Consider the following 12,073-nt stretch of genomic DNA (forward strand, 5'->3'; position numbering starts at 1 on the left):
TGGATGGAAGAAAAACAAAGGACTCTGGTAATACCAAATGTGCATTGATTATAAACAGAGACTGTAGTGTTTGAGGATGGAGGATTGGAGGATACAGAATTGGATAGATGTTACATGGTTATACAAATAATTGGTATAAAACTTAATTATAATTTTATGGTGCTATAAAGAAATATAGGATAGTAAAAGAAAATAAAATGGCAAGATCTAAATTAGCCTAGAGGAAGCATGGAACATTTCCCTAAACAAGCTTGAGAGTAAGTGGGGAGAATATTCCAGCCATGGCGACCTGCAAAGGCTCAGAGAGCAGAAGAAACATGAGTCATAAGGATGTGTATCCATAGAATGTACCACAGTAGACATAGAGTGAGACTGACAAAAGTCAATAGGCAAAAACACTGCCTTACTCCCAAAATGTACCACTCCCCACCATAAAATTAAAAAACATAAATCAACCCTTTATTTTATGATGGTATTAATACCAAAAAAAAAAAAAAAAGAATAGGCATTATGGCTCATTAACAACCAGGAAAAACAAGCTCTGTGAAATAAAATCTGATCTGCAGTGAGAGTAATTACTCTGCTCTCACCAGTAAGCCAAATTCCTCTCATGCACTTATCTTTTCTCCCTCTCCATGGCTTTGCATTTTTCGGAACATCCTATAAATGAAATTACAAAGTATGTACGGTATTGTCTTGCTTCTTTCACTTGCCAATAAGCATCTGAGATTCATCCACTCTACATTTTCCTACATGTATCAATTCTTTTTATTCCTGAGTATGATCCCATTGTACGGAAGTACTTCAGTTTGTTTACCCAGTCATCGGCGAAAGGACATTTGACTTGTTTCCAACTTTTGGTTATTACAAATAAAGCTGCTATAAACATTTTTGAACAGGTTTTTGTATGAATGCAAGTTTTCTAAAAACATATAAATAATCTAGGAATGGAGTTGCTGATCATAGTAAATGAATGTTTGCATGGACATAATAATTGTATGTTTAAGGTTATGAGAAAATGCCAAACAGTTTGACAAAGTAGCTGATCTTCACACTCCCACTGGCAAAGTATGACAGTTCCAGTTCTTCTGCATCCACACCAGAATTTGGTATTGTTACTCTTTCTGATTTTAGCTATTCTGGCTTTTATTTGGATTTCTCTAATGGTCAAAAATGTTTAGCTTGTTGTTGTTGTTGTTGTTCGTGTACTTATTTGTCATCCATATATTTTCTTTGGTAAAGTACCTATGTAAAGCTTTTGCCAATTTTAAAAACTGGGTTAATATTTTTGCTGAGATATAATTCATATACCATAAAATCCACCCTTTTAAAATGTACAGTTCCATGGTGTTTAGTGTATTCTACAGAGTAGAATCATATACTATGATCACTGTCTAATTTCAGAACATTTTCATCACCCAAAAAGAAAGCCCATGCCCATTAGTAGTCACTCTTCCTTTGCCCCACCCATCGGCTTTTGATACAGGAATCTTTTCTGTTTCTATAGATTTGCCTATTCTGGATATTTCATATAAATGAAATCATACAATGTAGCCTTTTGTGAGTGTTTCTTTCACTTATTATGTTTTCAAGGTTCATCCATGTTACCAAGTATCAATAGTTCAGTCCTTTTACTGGTTGAATAATATTCCAATGTATGGATATACCACATTTATACCAGTTGATGAATATTTGGGTTGTTTTAACAGGCTACTATGAATAATGCTTCTATGGACATTAGTGCACAGGTTTTTATGTGGACTTGTGCTTTCAATTTTCTTGGGTATATACACCAAGGAGTGGAACTGTTGGGTCTATATTTAACCTTTTGAGGAACTGCTAAACTGTGGCTGCACCAGTGTATGAGGACTCCAAATTCTCCACATCCTCAACAATATTTGTTATGGTCTATCTTTTTTATTTTATCCATCCTAGTGGGTGTGAAGTGGTATCTCGCTGTAGTTTTGATTTGCATTTTACTAATGACTAATGATGTTAAACATCTTTTTCATGTGCATTTTGGTAATTTGTATACCTTCTTTGGAGAAATGTCTATCCAAAATGTTTACCCAAAATTGAGTTATCTTTTTATTGTTCAGTTGTAAGAGCTAATTATATTCTCAGAATGTAAGTCCCTTATCAAATACACGATTTATAAATATTTTCTCCCATTCCATGTGTCATCTTTCACTTTCTTCATGGCATGCTTTGAAACATAAAAGTTTTTAATTTTGATGAACTCTTTATATTTTCTTTAATTGCTTATTCTTTTGTTATCATATCTAAGAAACCACTGCCCAGGTCCAAGGACACAAAGATTTAGAGCTATGTTTTCTTCTAAGAGTTTTATATATTTTTAGCTCTAATATTTAGGTCTCTGACCAATTTTGAATTAATTTTTATAAATGGTGTGAGGTAGGGGTTCAACTTCATTCTTTTGAATGTTGAATATCCACTTGTTCCAGCATCATTTGTTGAAAAGATATTCTTTCCCACACCAATGGATTGTCTTGGTACCCTTGCTGAAAATCAAACGACTATAAATGTAAGAAATTATTTATGGATCTTACTCTCAAATTTCAAAAGTTCTTTATATATTCTGGATATAAACCTTTTATAAGATACATGATTCTTAAATATTTTCTACCCTGCTGCAACTTGTCTTTTTCTTCTCTTATAGGATCTTTTAACAAGCAAAATATTTTTTTCATATACTCCACTTTATGAATGTTTCTTTTGTACTTCTGTTTCAAAAATTCAATCTAAAAACTTTTTAACTTTTATATTTTATACTTATTTACCACAACCTTACAAATAAGCATTTCGAATTTTTTTGTTTTTTAACCAGTGTCCTCAAAATAGTGCCTATAATGTCTATTACTTCAATACTGTGACACTTGAAATCTGAGGCAAGTCAGGATCCATGATCGCTTTTGTTTTTTCCATTTAATGATATCTTGGCCTAATGACAAACTTAGAGCTAAATTTTGTTAAGCAGACATGTTATGTCAATTTGTACTGCTATCTGAAAATAAACAGAAAACACATATAGTCACTGAAAAGAAAGAAACGAGAATAGCAGAAGGGAACATACTATACTGTAGAGCAGAAGCACCCATTTGGACATTTACTATTTCTATATTATTTGGTGTCACCACCTTGTAAGCCTACCACTACAAAATTCAAGTAAGTTACAAATCTCCCAGAGAGAAGGTTATGAAATATAAAGACAGAAGTTGGGATTACATTATCAATGTCCTCTTCAGATACAAGCCACAAGGAATTAGAAAATTTAGATCAGTGTGTTTATTTGTTTTTCATTTCGAAGTTGTTTTGAAATTCTGCCATATCGGGATGACTTCTAAAATAGCCATTACATAAACCCTTACCCAAATACACACATACAGAACTCACTGAAGACAATACTTTAACTTTCAAAACTCCTATAACCCTTGTTCACTTTTTTCCAGGAAGAATAAGGACTGTGAAGCATCTCTGTCACTGCAAATAATGGTTTTTCAGAGGAACTTAAGATAGAAAAAAAACAGACAGGGGCTTCCCTGGTGGCGCAGTGGTTGAGAGTCTACCTGCCAATGCAGGCGACACGGGTTCGAGCCCTGGTCTGGGAAGATCCCACATGCCGCGGAGCAGCTGGGCCCGTGAGCCACAACTACTGAGCCTGCGCGTCTGGAGCCTGTGCTCCACAACAAGAGAGGCCGCGAGAGTGGGAGGCCCGCGCACCATGATGAGGAGTGGCCCCCGCTCGCCGCAACTAAAGAAGGCCCTCGCACAGAAACGGGGACCCAACACAGCCAAAAATAAATAAGTAAATAAATTAAAAAAAAAAAACAAAACCTAAATAATAGTGAAAAGAGGATGGGAGTCTCCACAGTTGAATTTCCAGGATAGGACTTTTCACTTTAAAAAAAAAAAAAACAGAAAAATCATGCTGAATTCCTTTTCTTTCTAAGACAGTCAGTGGTCTGTTATGCTTCTTTGATGGATCATTATATCCAACAAAACTTGCTGCTTCCACCTATATTTTGTCATTATCTGCAAAAATGCCAGCTGGGATTTTGATACGGATTGCACTGAATCTGTTCATCAGTACAGGGAGCGCTGCCATCTTAAGAATATTAATTCTTCCAAGCCAAGAACATTGGATGTCTTTCCACTTATGCAGGTATCCTTTAATTTCATTGAATACTGTTTGAATCTGAATCTAATTGGATCTGAAATCAGACCACAACCAAGCCAAGAACATGGGATGTCTTTCCACTTATGAAGGTATCCTTTAATTTCTTTGAATATTGTTTGGATCTGAATCTAATTTGGATCTGAAATCAGACCGCAACACGAAATATGTCACAAGCTAATGAAATTCAAGGACTATGTTTAACACACACATCTCACAACGAGCAGTCAAATATTTGTTGAGTGCCTTACCCTAAGATCACACACTGTGAGGACTGCATTCTTCGTTGTCACAAAGCTTACAGTCTAATATGCATGAAACAGGAATAATTAAGTGCTAATTGCCTAGCACTAAAGATAAGTACACATGGGATCAATTATTTGGAGATCATAGAGCAGATGAGACATAACCTAGGCTTTGAAAGATGGGTAAAATATGGATAAGAGCAGAAGAGTAGAAATATTCTGAGGATAAGGATAACATGAAGAGAAGAGCATGTAAAGTGATGCCACAGATGTGAGCAATAGTAAGAAATCTCTAACTAGGAGAGAATTATAATGGAAAGCAATGGGAAGATAATATATTTCAGTTTTAGAAGAATATTTCAATTGAGGCAGAGGAGTAGGAACTTAGGTACCTAAATTCTTCAGCAAGGGAACAGCACAGATTTTGAGATCATTGAACTTTACAGATAGGATGCATAGTCTAGAAAAAGGAAGTGATTTCACTGAGAAGTTCCAAATCTTGTGGTTACGTTAGCCATAACTTAAAACCCTTCGTTGGCTCACCAAGATAAAACAACCTAAAGGGAGCATACAAGGTACATCACATCTATCCCTCGCAGCCTTCTATCTATTGTCAAGCAACACCCAAGTATTTATGAGCTTTTATTCTTGGTGTCTGTGTTCATGATGTAGCCTGTGAAACCCAGTGTATCTGAAAGAGTAAAATAAGTTGGGTATGTTTCATAAGAATTCATAAGTGTCTGACATATTTTACTATGTGGTAAGCAATTTATAAAAATAGCTTTAATGAAAGAATAAGTAAAATGGTCAACAATGACAAGGTTCAGAAAGGCAAACATAGAGAGACAGCTACTAACTCTACCCTATTGAAATAGGGTAGCTTCACTAAAGAGGTGACAAATCATATGGAAAGGGATAAGTAAAGGAAGCGTTGATAGGAAATGTTTCCGGTAATGGATACAGAACACAAATTTAAGGACTTTGGAGCTGAAAAGAAGCCGTTAACAAAATGAGATACTGTACCAGGCAAAGGTTTCATTCAACATTCATTCTTTCAACTCACACTTTTTGAGCCTTATTGGTATGAGGCCCTGTTCTAGTCCTGGATAAATAAGTCCAAGGGACTCCTGAAGAGGTCATAACATAATGAGACAGAAAGACTATAGGTCTTTAAAGGATTTAATGGGAGAAAAAGTGCTAATAAAGATATCTGCAAAAGTGGTTGAGAGTCTGCCTGCCAATGCAGGGGACACGGGTTCGAGCCCTGGTCTGGGAAGATCCCATATGCCGCGGAGGGGCTAGGCCCGTGCGCCACAACTACTGAACCTGCACGTCTGGAGCCTGTGCTCCGCAACAAGAGAGGCCACGCTAGTGAGAGGCCCGCGCACCGCGATGAAGAGTGGCCCCCGCTTGCCACAACTGGAGAAAGCCCTCGCACAGAAACGAAGACCCAACACAGCCATAAATAAATAAATAAATAAATTAAAAAAAAAAAAGATATCTGCAAAATGTCTCAGGAACAAAAAGGAAGGAGATGTTTTTCATTGTTGTTTTAAAGGGACGATATGCAAATTTTGAGTATAGAGGAAGGAACTTGGATCTTCTCATCTTCACTTTTCTAGTAGAAAATAAAGGATGAGAGCTGTGTGAACAATTAATTCAGGAATTAGTAAAATGAGGGAACTAGCTTAGACAAGAAATCTCATTAACTCACACGTAATGATCTACATATAAAAATATATGTTAAAAGCACAAAATTTAAAAACGAAAGTTCATACTGAATCAATCAAATACACAAAAATAGTATAATGATCCTTTCTTCCCTTTTCAATTGTTCAAAGTCTTTGTTTAAAGACGATTTTCACTATCTCTTTCTTGGGTCATGGATTTTCTTTGAAAATGAAGCTAGAATCTAACAAACCCCCAGATTTATCCTCCACAAAAACTGTTAAGACTCCTCCAGAGTAGGAGCAGTATCTTACTAGTTGTTGACAGCTCAGTAAATGCTGAATGAAGGGAAGAAATATATTTCTTCTCATATCCAGGAAATATAGGAAAATATAGCCCTATGATCTATAGAAAAAAAATTAATTTTGGAGGGGACACCCAAAGTCCTTCAGAAAATATAGCCCTATGATCTATAGAAAAAAAATTAATTTTGGAGGGGACACCCAAAGTCCTGCAGAAGATAGCCAGGTGCTGGAATCCATGGCTTTCACCAGTCTCCTTAGTCTCAGGTTGACTCGGCCAGGAGCCTGGACTTGGTAACTTTAAGAATAGATCTTCAGACACTTCCTTATCATTATATCAAACCTAAATTTCCGAGCCAGGATTATTCTTGAAGCCTGAAGCTTCTTAATACAATGAGCTTCAGCAGAAGAAACTCATAGTATCCTAAGCCTTGGATGTGGATTAAGCCTGTCCCTCCATCTTATGCTTCAATTTCCCTTTGGACAGACAGGGAGAGCAGCACTTTCTTTGCTCCACCTTCTAGGCATATATATGATTGTAACAGTAAAATTAAAAATTTCTGAGATCAGTGAAGAGTCACTACATCAATTCTAAATGTCACCTTCAGCAACCATTCTTTACTATGCTTTTCTCTTTATTGTATGAGTACAGCGAAAATAGTGGAGGCTGTTTAATTGCAATTTTAGTAGTGGGCTTCATAAAACCTTAAAATACATATAATATTTCACACAGCATTATACTTACAAATTCCAGCTGGGAAAAGACCTGTAAGTGACAAATGCCATGAGAATGGATATTCTCACAGTATTTCTGGCACATCCAAACAGAGGAAGTCTCAAAAATCTCATGAGAAAATAAGCTCTTCTAAAACTCTCATCCCAGTTTTTTGGGCTTACTCTATATAGATAAACTTCCATAAGCCTTCAGGCTTTTGGGTCTTTAACCAAATCCACTAGAGCTTTGATCCTTTAGAGGTTTACCAGTCCCCAAGATAGACGGAGTTCTCTTGGGGTGGGGGAAAAATCCCAAGTTCCAATAAAATGCTTTCTCAATAAATTAAAGCAGGAATTCTATTTGGGAATAGAAAATCATTTAAAAATCAGAATTTTCAAAACATCCTTTGATGTTTAAAGCGATATTTTGTTTTCAGTTGTTTATTTGTTTATGGATATTATTGTTTTGAATGTTATAATACAAAGCCCGAAGCCAGAACAGTTCACATCGGGGTTTAACCATTGACTTTTTGCATTTACTTGTACAAGTTTGCATTTTTGAAAAAGGAATTATGAAAACAACCTCATGTGCTCTGTTTTTCTCCCCCATTCTGCCTTTTGGATGAAGAATACCTGCAGGTACAATGGGGAAAGAAACTTTCAATCTCCACATTAACACACAGCACCTCTGTCTGTGTGTGAGGCTGATGTGGTGTAATCTCTATTTACTAAAAATGTTTCTAACTTCAAAATGCCACCTTATCATGTATGCACTGTCCCAAAGTATGTTTTCCCAGACTTTCTATACTATAAACACACAGGGGGAAAATGGATGAAGTTGAGGATAAAAGAGAGAAAATAACAATGGGCTTTGTTGCTGTGCTGGAGGAACAGCCTGTCAGGTCAGCTTTGCAGAGGCATATTCCCAAACCAGTCATCATTAACGGACTCACTTCCACAGGAAAAAAAAAAAAAAAAAAGACAGAGTCTGAAAACTCCGGACAAAAGAAATCCCTGCAGACAAAGTAAAAACAAATTAAAAGACCCATTATAAAACACAGATGCTACAAGGAAAATAAACTTTCCAAGATTTACTGGGCTTTGACAAACTTGAACATTTGTGGAAAAGACATCAGCAACAACTCCCAGGTAATGTGGCTGCAAAGCTAGACTCCTTTCTGTTTTATCTTTACCCTCCCTGCAGAAGCTGCCAGGTTGGTATTCTTAGCTTCTGAATGCATGATGTGAGAACATGTGAATGTGGCAAAGTGCCAGCCACAAGAAATCTCTAAAAGCCAGCAAGATCCTGAGATTACTGCCCATTTCAGATTATGCTAAATATTAAAGTTAATACCGGTGTCTCTGTGTGTACACCTTCATTTCGTCTTAAATGCAAACCAGAAGAGGAAAAATAAGACGTAAATGCAATTATAGGCCTCCTCCCTCCCCTCTAAAAAATTTCCCTATCTTACCATACTGCGAACTAAGACGAATGAGATCAGTTAAAATAACATTAAGCAATCAAGGGATCAGAGCTGTAGGTGAGAAAGGACCTTAAAACGGTATCACATCAGTGAAAAAGAGAAAACTTTTTGTTATAGGATTCTAGAGGCACAAGCTACAAATTACTGCTAATGAGGGTCTGAGGAAGAGTCTAGGAACAGAAGGTGTAAGAAACTAAGAGCTACAATGGAATCAAGGGGACCAAATGGAGAGTGTGGAGGATAAAGAAGCATTGTCTTTTGTTGTCATTAGGGATGCAGGGATAAACATAAAAATGGCAAAGATTCATGTGGAGAAAAGCAAAATGACACTAGGCAGTGTTGATGGTGCCCTAAGGGAGAGCACAGCTTTTAGGAGGTCTGCATTATCTTCTCACTTTTTGACCCTTAACTTTATTCCTTTAGGCACTCCATTTTTTCTGAAGGTTTACTAAAGAAACATAGAAATGAGACTCCTACAATAGTTTCAAATTCTGTTCTCATCACCCTTCCACACACCTGTCCACAAGATCCACTCTTGTTCTAGGATATAAGCCTCTCAGTCAGTCAGTGTCCTTGGTCTGCTAATATTCTGAATCCTTACATTTTGAAATTGGAGTAACGAGGCACACTAAGAGGCAATGTGGATGTGACAACCTGGCACTCCTGAGAAGATAAATATATAGGGAGAACCCTATTCCCAAATATCCCATTATTATCCTACTTCAACCAACTTCTTTACTCTAAGACCTCATGTAGATGGCCTACTCCCAACATCACGTCTTTCCAAAATAAAAATCGGGTAACAAGTTCATATGGGGCTTTTGGGGTGCTTTTTGCTTTCCACAGAAGACCAAAATGTTCCGTCTGCTTTTAGTATCCTGCTGTGGAATTGACAGGGATAAAAATCCAAAATATACCAATGAGTTTAACTAAGTTAACTCTGTAGCTGAAAAGCTCCCGACTTCTTGACTCTGTCAAAAAGAGTACAATGGTAGCTTGTTTTGTAACAATCACTGGAAATGTAGGCTCTGAAAAGCTAAAAACACTGCTTAGCTCTTGCTTGCCATCTAATTTAACATTAAAGCTTTCTCAGCCAAACACTCGATAATTATTTAATCAAAACCAAATAGAGTCCTTTTGGAATATTATAAAAAGTATCCTGTGCAAACGGGAATTTCCTGAATGTGGGTTGTTTGGGGTTGACATTGGAGTCTCTGTTTCTCTTTTTCTTTCTTTCTCTCTCTTTTTTTCCCCTTTCCTAGATGAGAATGACAAGCTTCCCAGCTGCAGTTCCAGGACTTTCACCCTCCTTTTTGACCTTTTCTCAGGCGTATTCCAGTATAATCTGTAATCTACTCAAGTAGGAAGAGGAAACAGCAGCGCCCTGGTGAGAAACAGTGCCTTCTGACCCACATACCAAACTGGGCGGAAGCAATGCTTGTTCACAGGAGCCAAGGAGAGCAGAACACACACAATTAAAAGAAAATGAATAATACATCCATATTTTTTTAAAGACTGTTAACAGAACAACCAAATAGTTTTGGTGACAAAGTGCAAGATAGGAAGCGTTCAAGGACAATTCTGACTAGGCACTGACTTGCTTCTCCCTGTAAAATTTTTGGAGAGTAATAGGTGGTGAAGCAAAGATACTGCAAAAACATATATGCATTTCAAGCAAAACACTTGTTGCTTTTTCAAGTAAACAGTTCACAACACGACAGGTACTTTGGGGGAGGGGTGGGAAGGTAGAAAGGTAAAAAATATCCCCCAGAAAATTGACTTGAAAACAAGAACCCAATTTTTTTTTTTTTTCTTTGCAAGATGGGGTTGAGGTTTTTAATGATACTGTCATCACTCTTCCCACTACATACAAAGTAGCTGCACGGAACTTTGCACTAGTGCTTACTAAATGTCAGTAGAATTAAAACTTCACACTCTGGAGACTTGTAACTGCACTATTTATCAAATATTAATCACTATATAAATTTATAGGGATTCCCTGGTGGCACAGTGGTTAAGAATCCGCCTGCCCATGCAGGGGACACGGGTTCGAGCCCTGGTCCGGGAAGATCCCACATGCCGCAGAGCAACTAAGCCCGGGCGCCACAACTACTGAGCCTGTGCTCTAGAGCCCACAAGCCACAACTACTGAGCCCGCGTGCCACAACTACTGAAGCCCGCGCGCCTGGAGCCCGTGCTCTGCAACAAGAGAAGCCACCGCAATGAGAAGCCCGCGAACCGCAACAAAGAGTAGCCCCCGCTCGCTGCAACTAGAGGAAGCCAGTGCGCAGCAACGAAGACCCAACGCAGCCATAAATAAATAAATAAATAAATTAATTAAAAGTATATATATAAATTTATAAATATTCAAATACACAACGTGCTAAGTAGTTTCCTTTTCTAGTCCGAATACTTTTTTACCAGTTAATTATTATTTTAATGTGTTCACGACTGTTACATGTAAATGTGTTTTTCTTTCCTTAAATCCAAAACTCAATAAATTTAGAAAATTTACACATAAAAATAAAAAGTCAAAAGGAACTAACTGTTACTAAAACTATATGCAAAACAAGATCAGTCTACACTACTCCAAAAAGATACTAAAGCTGTCTGAGAACAAGGATCCTTGCGATGCAAAAATAAGCCCAGAAAGGGAGGTAAGTCAGAAACAACATTCAAAAAAATACAAATAAGGGGAAATAAGAAATATTTCCAAAAAGTTCCAGAGATAAAAGTGTATGGGGACAAGCATTGAAATAAACTGTATGAAAATCTTCTGTCTGCATCTCCTCTCCACTATACTTTTGGCACAATTTGTTCACACAGCCAACCCAAATTTACAAAATGACTTTTTAAAATCTCCTCCCATAAGTGGGAAGTTCATTACCTTAGTTTATTATTCTTGCAGCATTCCAAGATTTGGGATGAAGACAATTTGTAAGAGCTGGTGCTCTTAATATTTAAGAAGTTTCAGCAATTTTTAATTCATTTTAAACATTAGGATTGTAGTTTACCACTCTTTCCACAATGAAAAATCAAGCAAGACAGTAAATGCACTATACTTAACAGTAGAGGGAACAATGCAAACTGTTTGTATAAAGAAGGAGAATAAAAGAAAAAGATCTTGGGATTTTACTTTAAGAATCAAGTTATTCCTAAAGACGTAAGCAACCTCAAAATTCCCCACTCTTCTGAATCGAAGAGTGGAGTTTTGGGACTAAGTGCTCAGAAGTGAAGACATTTAATAACCCTAGTGCAAAATCCCCAGAATTAAAAATGCCATAATCTAGCAGCACTTAGACCAAATCTGTGATTAAATGAGTTCCCCGAAGTATAAATAAATCCTCATTAAAATTCTTTTTTGAAAATATTCCACACCCATATCTCCCATGCTTATCTTGCAATGAATTCTGTATCATGTCAACAGATCAAACAGAAGCACTTCACTGTTCAAGGGAAAAAAAA

General features: G+C 36.9%; 1 protein-coding gene across 16 annotated transcripts in view; it reads right to left on the reverse strand.

Annotated features, from left to right (window-relative positions):
- Positions 1 to 12,073, reverse strand: part of BCAS3 (BCAS3 microtubule associated cell migration factor) — a 569,341-nt gene that overhangs the window by 336,597 nt on the left and 220,671 nt on the right. The gene's annotated exons all lie outside the window — the stretch shown is intronic.

The sequence above is a fragment of the Balaenoptera borealis genome (assembly GCF_965194805.1).
Source record: "Balaenoptera borealis genome assembly, chromosome: 20".
Classification (NCBI taxonomy): domain Eukaryota; kingdom Metazoa; phylum Chordata; class Mammalia; order Artiodactyla; family Balaenopteridae; genus Balaenoptera; species Balaenoptera borealis.